We start from the raw sequence: 12,180 nt of genomic DNA, 5'->3' as shown, positions 1-12,180 counted from the left end.
CATCCCTCTGATTAATTATTCTTCATCATAATTATCTTCTCTATTTTTCACCCATTTCAAATTTGAATTTGGAACACCTCAGAATTGGAAGTGACCATGAAGGCCATCTAGTTCAAGCCATAAATAGATAGGATTCATCTCAAGAACAGAAATAGAATTTGTTATACATACTGTATTTGACGATCTTCAATTAAAAGAAACCTTTACTTTCTCACCCACCTCTTTACAATTTTTTAAAGGTTTTTCCATTACATTGAATTCCCAGTCCCTATATTTATGCACACCTGCATCTTTGATTTCCTTCACAAGCTAATTGTACAATAATTCAGAGTCTGATTCTTTTTGTACAGCAAAATAATGTTTTGGTCATGTATACTTATTGTGTATCTAAGTTATATTTTAATATATTTAACATCTACTGGTCATCCTGCCATTTAGGGGAGGGGGTAGGGGGGGTAAGAGGTGAAAAATTGGAACAAGAGGTTTGGCAATTGTTAATGCTGTAAAGTTACCCATGTATATATCCTGTAAATTAAAGGCTATTAAATAAATAAAAAAAAAAATTAAAAAAAAAATTAAAAAAAAAAAAAAAAGGTTTTTATTTTTCAAAACATATGCATAGATAATTCTGCAACATTAGCCCTTGCAAAACCTTGTGTTCCAGTTTCCCCTCCCCTTCTCCCGCCTGCCTCCCTTAGATGGCAAGTTGTCCAATATATGTTAAACATGGTCTTTACAATTTTGAATCTTGCTAGGTGACACAGAGGATCAGAAAGACCAAAATTTAAATCTGGTACTTAATAGGCACTATAGCCTTGGGAAAATCATTTAACCTCTCTCTGTCTCAGTTTATTTAGGGGTAAATAAAGGATTATACTAGCACCTATTTCTTAGGGTTGTTGTGAGGGTCAACTCAAATAATGTTTGCAAAAGACTTATTTTGTGCATAATCACTTGAAAAAATGTGTTCCTTCCTTCATTTTGTATAGTTTTAATTTGATTGATTTTCCTCTCCTGTTCTTACATAGAAATTTAAAAAAAAAGAATATTAAGGGAGCAATGACTAATAATCACCTTCTCTTAAAACATCCAATCATAACTCCAAGTTATATTCTCTGTGATCATGCAGACCCCATTCTATTTGACTTTCTAGCATAGGACTTCTGTCCTTTAAAAAGAAAACAGTAGAAAGGAAAAGAGAATAGAAACATTCTTGAAATCTCAGAAAACTGTTATTTTGAGCTGAGTCAAAGACAGAATTGCTGGTGCATTGGGATGAAATGGGGTTTCATTTTATTACCAACACAAAGCTATGAAGCATGAGTTCTGTAATGTCTCAGCTCACACTTGGTTTTGTTTATGGTGCCTGACATTGTTGCTGTAATAAAGCCGAGCAAGGTTTCTTTAAATGCTGATGAGGGAGCTTTGTTGAAAGTTCCCACCATCTTTGTTTTGTGGCCCTAAATCAGTGCCCTTTTGCAGTTCAATTAACATGGATAACAGTTAAAAGGCTGACAGAGTTCAATGCCTGTCCAAATTCTACTTAGGACACACCAGCAGCTATTTCTAAGCCTTGTCAGGTGATAATATTAACAGGGCTATTTTGCCATCTGGGGCTTTGCTTCCCACAGGGGTCAGTATTCTGAGGATGACTTTGCCTTTCCAAAAATGTCAAAGAACCTGGCATCACATTTTATGCCTAATATCTGCTTCTTTTCCTGGCTTCCCTAATTCTGCTGAGGCACCCAAAAGGCTCCCATTTATTCAGATACAAATTCTTGAAGTTATCTTTGATTTCTAATCATTTGTTCATTTTGTCTTCACATTAATTCAAACATCTATGCCTTCCTTTTATCTATTTGGTGTCTCTGCTTATATAGGTCCTGATTCTCAAACTTTTGGACTATAATACATCATCTTCCATCTAGAAGATTCCTTGTATAATCCATCATTCCCACAGCTGTCAGAGCAATCTTCCTGATTTAAAAATATGAATATTTCACTCTCCTGATAAAAATAAAAAAGATTTAGTTACTCTCTATTGCCTAATCTTAAAAATCAAGCTAACTAACCAAGCAAAATAAACAAATTTTTAAAAAAGCTTCCTAATGCTAGCCCTGTGGGATCCTGAAGAAAATGTATGGCACTTTTTAGTGACACAGACAATTAAAACCAATAGTTTAAGAGCAAGTGATGATCTGCATTGGCAAAGAAATTTTTTTGCTTCATCTTCCCTATATATAAGCTGTCTCAAATATCTCAGTACAGTTTTATCCTAAAACCACACTGAGTTGTAAGCTAAAAATGACACTAAAACTTTTGGAATACCCTATAGAATAAAACCATAGGTGTAGTCCAAGTTTTAAAAAAATAATACTAAGGTAACAATGACTGATAATCCCCTTTAAAATGTACAGAAGAATTAACAAAGCTCTATAATCTACATTATCTTCTCTGATCCACAGAACAAGCCTATGAGATTACCACAAGCATTAATATCTTCATTTTATGGATGAAGAAATTGAGGTTGATATAAATAAAATTTTAGCTACTACAGTGACTTAACTAAAAAGCAGATTTTATTATGTCACCCAAACTCTATACCCTGTCACCTCTAGGATCAAATAAAAAATCATCTATGTGGAATTAAAAGTTTTTCATAATCTGAGGTCATACATCCTTTCCAGTATTCTTTTTTATTATTATTATAGCTTTTTATTGACAAAACATATGTATGGGTAATTTTTCAGCATTGACCCTTGCAAACACTTCTGTTCCAACTTTTCTCCTCCTTCCATCCACCCCCTCCCCTAGATGGCAGGCAGTCCCATACATGATAAACATGTATAAATATGTATACGTAAATTGTATTAAACATGTATAAATATGTATACATATTTATAGTTATCTATATAATCAGATTTAGAAAGAAGGTAAAAATAACCTGGGAAGAAAAACAAAAATGCAAGCAAACAATTACAGAAAGAAGGCAAATGCTATGTTGTGGTCCACACTCATTTCCCAATGTTCTTTCACTGGGTGTAGCTGGTTCTGTTCATCATTGATCAATTGGAACTGATTTAGATCCTCTCATTGCTGAAGATAGCCACTTCCATTAGAATTGATCCTCATATAGTATTTTTGTTGAAGTGTATAATGATCTCCTGGTTCTGCTCATTTCACTCAGCATCAGTTCATGTAAGTCTCTTCAAGCCTTTCTGTATTCATCCTTCTAGTCATTTCTTACAGAAAAATTATATTTCATAACATTCATATACCAAAATTTACTCAGTCATTCTCCAATTGATGGGCATCCATCCAATTTCCAGTTTCTAGCGACTACGAAAAGGGCTGCCACAAACATTTTGGCACATACAGGTCCCTTTCCCTTCTTTAATATTTCTTTGGGATATAAGCCCAGTAGTAACACTGCTGGATCAAAGGGTATGCACAGTTAGATAACTTTTTGAGTATAGCTCCAAATTGCTCTCCAGAATGGTTGGATCCATTCACAACTCCACCAACAATGTCCCAGTTTTCCTACATCCCTTCCAGCATTGGTCATTATCTTTTCCTGTCATCTTAGCCAATCTAACAGTTGTGTAGTTTTTCCAGTATTCTTATACTTTACTCCCCCACCATGTTCTTTTTCCATTTGCAATGAAGCAGACATTCCATCTCCTGGCTCTGAGCATTTTTCATTGACTATGGAATCTTTTCCTTCCTAGCTTCCTTGGTTTCCTTAAAGTTCCAATAAAAATTCCATCTTACATAAGAAGCCTTTCCTCTTAATTATTTTGTATTCATACAGTATATAGCTTGTGTCTGTGTATTACTGTTCTCATCTCTCATGTTATTTTAAAGACAGAAACTATCTTTAGTGCATTTTTGTACCTCCAGTATTTATCCTAATGCTTAGCACAAAGTAAGTGTTTAATAAATATAGTTAGCCCTTCTACATGAAGACTTGCAACATCATGGTTTCAATGTCATGGGTCAACATAAGAAATTAAATGGGAATTACTAGGGAAATTTTGTGGAAGCTGCAAATGACACCAAAGATCAATAGACAATACAGAAAAAGTTTACAAACTTAAAATTGCATATATAGTATTGTAAAATATGAACATTATTAAAATTTCTTTTAGTGATCAAATAAAACAAGAATTTCCATAACACAATACAAGAAAAAAGATGACTGTGCATGAAACTGCAACTCCACTATGCAAAACTTGATATTCCAATTAAATATGAAACAAAATAATTTTGTAAATTTCTTTTTCTTTCTTTCCTCTCCCCACTCCAGATATGGCCACCATTAAACACATATGGATATAGATTGATTTATCAATCTATCTGTATACACACACACAAAAACACATATAATTATTTGGAATGTCAGTTTGTTCTCTAATTGCACATAGCATTATTCTTCATGCATCCTTTATAGTGAAGTTTTTTTTTTCTGTTTAATTGTCAGACTTGCTGCCATACATTGGGGCAAAATAATTCCCAATTATCACTTTCATTTCTTTGTCATTGGTGGTAAATTCACCCTTTAATTTTTGATGCTGGTGATTTGATTTTTCTTTTTTTTTTTAATCAAATTAACAAAAGGTTTATCAATTTTGTTGGATTTTTAATAAACCTATCCTTTAGTTTTATTTATTAGTTTAATAGATTTTTTAGTTATAATTTTATTTATTTCATTTGAGTTTCATAATTTCTAATTTAGTATTTAATTGGGGGTTTTCAATTTGTTCTTTTTTAAAGCTTTTTTAGTTGTACACCTAATTCATTGATCTCCTGTTTGTCTATTTTATTCATGTAGCTATTTAGAGATATAAAATTTCCCCTAAGAACTGTTTTGGCTGCATCCCATAGGTTTTGGTATGTTGTCTCATTATTGTCATTTTATTGGATGAAATTATGGATTGTTACTATGATTTGTTCTTTTAAACACTCATTCTTTAGAATTAGATTATTTCCAATTGGTTTTTAGTTTATGTTTTCCTGGCCCTTTATTGAATATAATTTTATTGCATTGTGCTCTGAAAAGGAAGCATTTGCTATTTCTGTCTTTCAGCATTTGGCTGTGAGATTTTTTATGCCTTAATACATGGTCAATTTTTATGAAGATACCAAGTACTCAGACAAAGGAGTATTCCTTTCTGTCCCTATTCAATTTTCCCCAGAGTTCTATCATATCTAGATTTTCTAGGATTCTAGTAACCTCCCCAGTTTCTTTCTTGTTTGTTTTATGGTTATATTTGTCTGATTCTGAAAGGGCAAGGTTGAAGTCCCCCATTAATATAGTCTTTTTGCCTATTTCATCCTGTAATTGGCTTAAAATCTTCTCTAGGAATTTGGTTGTTTTCCCAGTTGGTACATACACACTTATTATCATTCCTATTTCATTGTTTATGGTGCCTTTTATCAAGATGTACTTTCTTCCTTTTCTCTTTTAATAAGATTTATTTTTACTTTTGTTTTATCTCAGATCAGAATCACTACTCCTGGTTTTATTTTTACTTCAGCTGAAGCATAATAAATTATTTTCTAGCCTTTTAATTTACATGTTTCTATGTCAAATGTGTTTCTTGTAGACAACATATTGTAAGATTCTGGTTTTGTTTTTTTTAATCTACTCTTCTATTCAGTTCTGTTTTATGGGAGAGTTCATCCCATTCACATTAACAGTTATGATTACTAGTTCTGTATATCCTTGAATCCTATTTTCTTCCCTGTATATATTTTGTTGTCTCTTTCCACCTTATGCTCCATCATGTGTTTTTTACTCATCCCATGCACTGCCATATCTCCTATCACCCCTCCCCCTTCTCTTAGTAGTGTTTTTGTTTTTAATTATAGCTTTTTATTTACAAGTTATATGCATGGGTAATTTTACAACATTGACAATCGCTGAACTTTTGTTCCAATTTTTCCCCTCCCCCCATCTTCCTCCCCTAGATGGCAGGTTGACCAATACATGTTAAATATATTAAAGTATAAATTAAGTACAATATAAGTATACATGTCCAGACAGTTATTTTGCTGTACAAAAAGAATCAGACTTTGAAATAGTGTACAATTAGCCTGTGAAGGAAATCAAAAATGCAGGGAGACAAAAATATAGGGATTGGGAATTCTATGTAATGGTTCATAGTCATCTCCCAGAGTGCTTTCACTGGGTGTGGCTGGTTCAATTCATTACTGCTCTATTGGAACTGATTTGGTTCATCTCATTGCTGAAGATGGCTAGATCCATCAGAATTGATCATTATATAGTATTGTTGTTGAAGTATATAATGATCTCCTGGTCCTGCTCATTTCACTCAGCATCAGTTCATGTAAGTCTCTCCAGGCCTTTCTGAAATCATCCTGTTGGTCATTTCTTACAGAACAATAATATTCCATAATATTCATATGCCACAATTTATTCAGCCATTCTCCAATTGATGGACCTCCACTAAGTTTCCAGTTTCTGGCCAAGTAGTGTTTTGGTTTTTTTTTAACCCACCCCACTCACTACCTTATCTTCTATCATCTCTTCCCCTTTCTTCTAGTGTTTTTGCCCTTTCTTCTATCCTGCCCCGCCCTTTTCTTTTTTTGAATTTTGTCTAATCAATAATAATTAGAACATTTTTTCATATGAGTATAAAATGTTTTGATTTGTTCATTAGAAAGCTGTCTGTTTATGTCCTATGAACATCTATCAGCTGGGGAATGGCATATATTCTTAAACATTTGAGAGAGTTTTTATATATTTTAGATATAAGACTTTTATTTGATAAATTGTATATAATCTCCCTCCAATTTTCTGCTTTCCTTCTGAGGCTATATTTGTTTTATTTCTTCAAAATCTATTTTATTTAATGTCCGTTTTACACCTAACTTTGTTCCCCATTTCTTGTTGATTCATGAATTGTTCACCTACCCAAAAGCTTAATAAGTAACGTATTCCATATTCTTGTAATTTTCTTGTAAAATCTTTCTTTATATTTAGATCCTGTACTCATTTTAATCTTCTTGCTAAATTATATAATATATTGGTCTATGCCTAGTTTTAGTACTACTGTTTTTCCAGTTTGGCAACGTTTCCCCATCAAAAAATTCTTATCCCAAAGTCTTATGTAAATTCATGTAAAATACAAAGTTATTATGTTTATTTGCTTCTGTAAATTTGATGTCTACATTTTTTAATTGATCTGTCTTTTTATTTCTTAGCCTTTACCAAAAAAGGTTGATAATTACTGTCTTGTAACTTAAAATCAGCCACTGTTAAACTTCCTTCCTTTACATTTTTTTTTTTTATTATTTCCTTTGATATTCTTGGCTTTTTGTTTTTCTCAATGGAATTTGTTATTAATTTTTCTAATTCAATAAAATGTGGTCATTTAATGGAGATGATGTAAATTAGTTTGGTTAAAATTGTCACTTTTATTATATTGGCCCTGCTTATCCATGAATAATGAATAGTCCACTCATTTAAATATGATTTTATTTGCATAAAAGAGTTTTAAAAAATAATTTTGTTTATATAGTTCTGAGTTTTTTTTGTTTTTTTTTTTGGTAAGTGCATTCTCAGATGGTTTATCTTATCTAAAGTTATTTTAAATGGAGTATTTTATTTACTATTCTCTTCTTGCAGTTTTGTGACATAGGAATGCTGATTACTTATGTGGATTTGCTTTAAATCCCGCTACTTTGCTAACACTATTTTTTTCAACTAACTTTTTAGTTGAGTCTTTGAGATTTTCTAAGCATATCACCTTATTGTATTAAAAAAGTGATCATTTTTATTACCTCATTCTCTGTATCCATTTTATTTCTTTTTTCTTCTCATTGTTGTTGCTAACATTTCTGATATGATATTGAATAATACTGGTGACAGTGGACATTTTTAAATCATATCTTATTTTACTGCAATATCTTGTTGTCTATCTCCATTTCACATAACATTTACTCACAGTTTTAGATAAATGCTTTTTGTCAATTTAAGGAAAAATCCATTTATACCAATATTTTTGATGTGTTTAGTAAAAATGAGTATTGAACTTAATAAAAATGTTTTTCTGCATTTATTGATATAATCATATTTTTTTACTTATCTTATTGATAAAACCAATTATGTTAATAATTTTCCTTATCCATTCTTGCTATAAATCCCACTTGATCATAATGTATAATTTTTGTAATACATTGTTGCAATACTAAGCCAGTATTTTATTTGGAAATTTCGCATCCATATTTATTAATGAAATTGTTCTATTAATTTTTGAGAAGACTGAGTTAACACCCTGGATACATTAGAATCAGTTGGAGTCAGGATAAGCAAAAATCCTTGGTCTTTATATTCTTGGTTGAAATGAGAGGAATGGACACTGGAATCTCCTCTTCCTTTCTCTGCCAGGAGTCACATTCACTTGTCTTACTCCACCCTCTAATTCCTCCTCCAAATCTCCCTATACACCAACAGATCAAGCCAGCACAGAATAGTGGGGTGGGCCATTTTCCAAGCATATGCTAATAGAGTGTTGTCCAATAAGTAATTAGCCTTAAGTGCTCAGCTGTCCAAGTGCATCTGCTCAGTTTGAGCCCGTTACAAATTTTCTTTTTTCTGTTTTTACTCTTCCTGGTTTAGGTTTCAGTCTCATATTTATGTCATAAAAGTGTTTTGATAGAATCTCTTCTTTATGCACTATCCATTTATTTTTCTTTAATTTGTCTTTTAAAATCCATAATAATTCAGATTTCTTCTTTGGTACAAAGTGAAGGCCAAAAACTTTTATGAAGATTTTCCAGATAATGGGGGCTTTGTGCCCCTAAACTCCATGGTATGGAAGGAATAACTCTATTGATTGTCTTATTTTAGATTACTCAATTAGAAAGTAGCAGTGAAGAGATTTAAACTTAGATCTTCTTTCCTTTAAGTTCAAAGTTCTTTCCAAATCTTCCTGCTCATGATGGCTCCCCATCTAGACTTCTGAGGCCATTATATCAGGCTTGTCATGGTCTAGTTCTAGCCCATACAACCAGGTTTAACTCTCATTTCTCCATTTATACTCAATTTTCCAGTCACAATGGACAGTTAGTTAATTATTCCCAGTGCCAAAGTAGCTTCCAAGGGCTATGTCTCTATTTTGATCTTCCTTTAGGTCCTGCTCACATGACCCTTCCTCTGAGAGTCCATCTCTTGACTTGCTACATATTTCCCTAGTCCCAGTTGAAAATTGTCACTCCCTTACCAAAGTTAACTAGGCCCACCTTCTAGGTATTATGTTTTGTTTTTTTTTTTTTAATAATTTGTATTACCTATAGAACATGTTCCAAAAATCTCTGTGTGTCCAAAATTCTTAGGGCAGTTTTAAATTAACTAAAAAGCTGAAATAAATTAATTTCAACAGCCTAAAACTACTCTAAGATTTTTTTTGGAACATTACATCTATTTCATTCATCTACTATGCACAGATATAACTTAATGTAGTGGAATAAACAATAAGTTTGGCATTAGAAAAAAAACCTGAAAAAGTTCTGGTTTTTGATTTTAATTGCTATGTGATTCTGATTAATCTTCTCTCTCTGAATCTCAGAGACTTTTTTGGGGATATTGATACTTGTCATATGATACACAGATATGTTGTGAAGAAAGTTCTTTGTATAAGTGTCATAATCATATTATTTAATAGGAGTAGGGAACCTTTTTTTTTTCCCTATCAAGAGCAATTTGGATATTTATAATATCTAGCTAGCTTTCATAGCTAACTTTCAGCTCATTCTCATCATCACTGATAGTTTCCTTAGCAAATGATTTTTCAGGCCTTATAAGATTCATCAGCAGCCCCTTCCACACCCCTGATTTAACATCCCAGAATTAAAGGTTTGAAGATAGAGGGGACTTTGTTTCATCTTGCCAAATTCCTTCTTTTAGCAATGAGGAAACTGAATATTGAAGATATTAAATGATTTTCTAAAGACAGCATATATGTGAAAGAGCACTGGCCTTGTGATTTAGAGGCTCTTCAAAGCTCACTCTTGACACTAACTACTTGTGTAAACCTGGGCAAATAAATTAATTTCCCTGTATGCCAGGTTTCTTGTGTCAATAAAGGGTTTAAACTGAAAGTCTTTGGAGGCTCCTTCTACCTCCCCCTCAATGATCCTATAGACTCTGACTCCAAATCCAGAGTCCTTTTGTCTCACCTACAGGATAACCAGTTTATCTACAGGCAGTAGATAAAGTATTATGCTTAGTCTCAAGAAAACCTGGACTTAAATCTACCTCAGACACTTTCTAGCTGTGAACCCTAGATGAACCACATAGGAGATAATTACAGTAAAATGGGAATAATAACAGCACCTACCTGATAGGGTTGTTTTAATTATCAAAGGAGATAATATTTGCAAAATGCTTAGCATAATGCCTGATGCACAGTGGATGCTACTTAAATGCTTATTTCCAGAACCCTTTATTAATAAATATCCAGTAAATGTGATGCACAATTCAGTTTTTTTTTTTTTTTCTGACTACAGGTGGAATATCTATCTAGGATAAATTGCTACCTCAAAGAGTAGACTAATGCTATTCTGTAAAGGATGGGTAAAAGATATAAATGTATTTTATTGAATAAAAAAGACACATATTCTACTTCATTTTGTTGATTGTGATCCAGAGTTGTGAAGTGACTATAACACCAGGTCTAGAGACAGTAACCTTGGGCCAGTCACTTAACCCTTTTTGCCTCAATTTCATCATCTGTAAAGTAAAATGGAAAAAGAAAGAGCAAAACATTCACATATTTCTGCCAAGAAAACTCAAAATGGAGTCACAAAAAGTCAGGTGCAATTTAAAAACAACTTAACCCACACTTGCATTATCAAGATTTAGGAATTCACATTAATATTATTTATACCAAATGAAATGAATGAAGGCATATTTCTGACTTTGAAATCTGACTGACCCTATAAGCAATATCCTTAGGCAAAACTAGAAGGATCTTAATATCTCAATCCATGAGAGGAAAACTTTAGATAGAAGTCTAAATACATTCAATTTATTATCATCATCATTCAGTTTACTATATTTGATTGTTGAGATCATTTTGGATGCTGATTGTGTTGCCCATTGTTTTATCCCTGGCTCTTAGATAAGTGTCTTCTATTCTACCCAATATTTTATTGAAAAAAGTGATTTAAAAAATTAAAATACAACAAAGTCAAGGGAAGATCTCTAGTTCTACTAGAAATTTCCTTTTGGTTGAAACTGATCCTTTGGACTTACTCATTCAACTAATTTTTTAATATAATTAGACATTAAATTATTAATTATTTAATAATAATAATAATAAATTAGTTAGTTAGAAATTAAATTTGCAATTTAGGTTGTCCATATCCTGCTATCTTTTCCACAAGTGAAGTATAAGAGATTATTAAATTCTTTGCTGAAATCCATATAGATTCTGTCTATGACATTCATCTACTCTAGTAACACAACTGAAAGAAAAAAAAAAAACAGTCTATAATAATGTTTTGCCGAATCCATTTTGTCTCATCATTCTTGGTGATCCTTTCTAAATATCTAGAAAGAAGCCCTTTAATTATAGGTTTGGAAACTTTTCCAGTAGTTTGTGTGTGTGTGTGTGTGTGTGCGTGTGTGTGCATGACACACTGTGTCTATATATGTCTGTGTATATTCTTTTCTCTGTGTATGACTTTAAAGTTGTTCTGTAGAAAGGAGTGTGTGTGTGTGTATGACAAATTCTCCTTGTTAATATTACATTAGTGTCTGTGTTTGAGTGACAGGAAGGGTGTCCTGTAGGAAGGAATCTGTTTATGTGTGTATGTGTCTGTATGTGTGTCTGTAGGTTTCTGTGTGATGAGCAGTTTGCAGCAGATAGGGTCACCATTTCTTGCCTGTCAGAAGGAATCATTTTCCTCTAAGTCAGCTTTCTGTCCATTCTTTTTCCCCTAACAGTGGTTGTTAAATTTGATAGAACAAAACCAGGCTGTTGACTGCCGTTCCTTGTTCTCACAACAGATAGCTTTTACTACCCCTGGCAGAATGCTTGTCTGTAACAGATCTCATAGCAAAGCCTTAACTGCATTTCTCTGACATCCAGCAGATGAATGTTGCATATCTAGCACCAGGGCTCCTTGCAAAGTCAGGTTAGAGGAAACAGA

General features: G+C 32.6%; 1 protein-coding gene across 2 annotated transcripts in view; it reads left to right on the top strand.

The window, feature by feature from the left end:
• Positions 1-12,180, top strand: part of GRID1 (glutamate ionotropic receptor delta type subunit 1) — a 1,098,515-nt gene that overhangs the window by 1,047,731 nt on the left and 38,604 nt on the right. The window lies entirely within an intron of this gene.

Source organism: Sarcophilus harrisii, chromosome 2 (assembly GCF_902635505.1).
Source record: "Sarcophilus harrisii chromosome 2, mSarHar1.11, whole genome shotgun sequence".
Lineage (NCBI taxonomy): Eukaryota > Metazoa > Chordata > Mammalia > Dasyuromorphia > Dasyuridae > Sarcophilus > Sarcophilus harrisii.
Note: the sequence above shows the minus strand (reverse complement) of the source record. Positions and strands in the feature narration are given on the sequence as shown.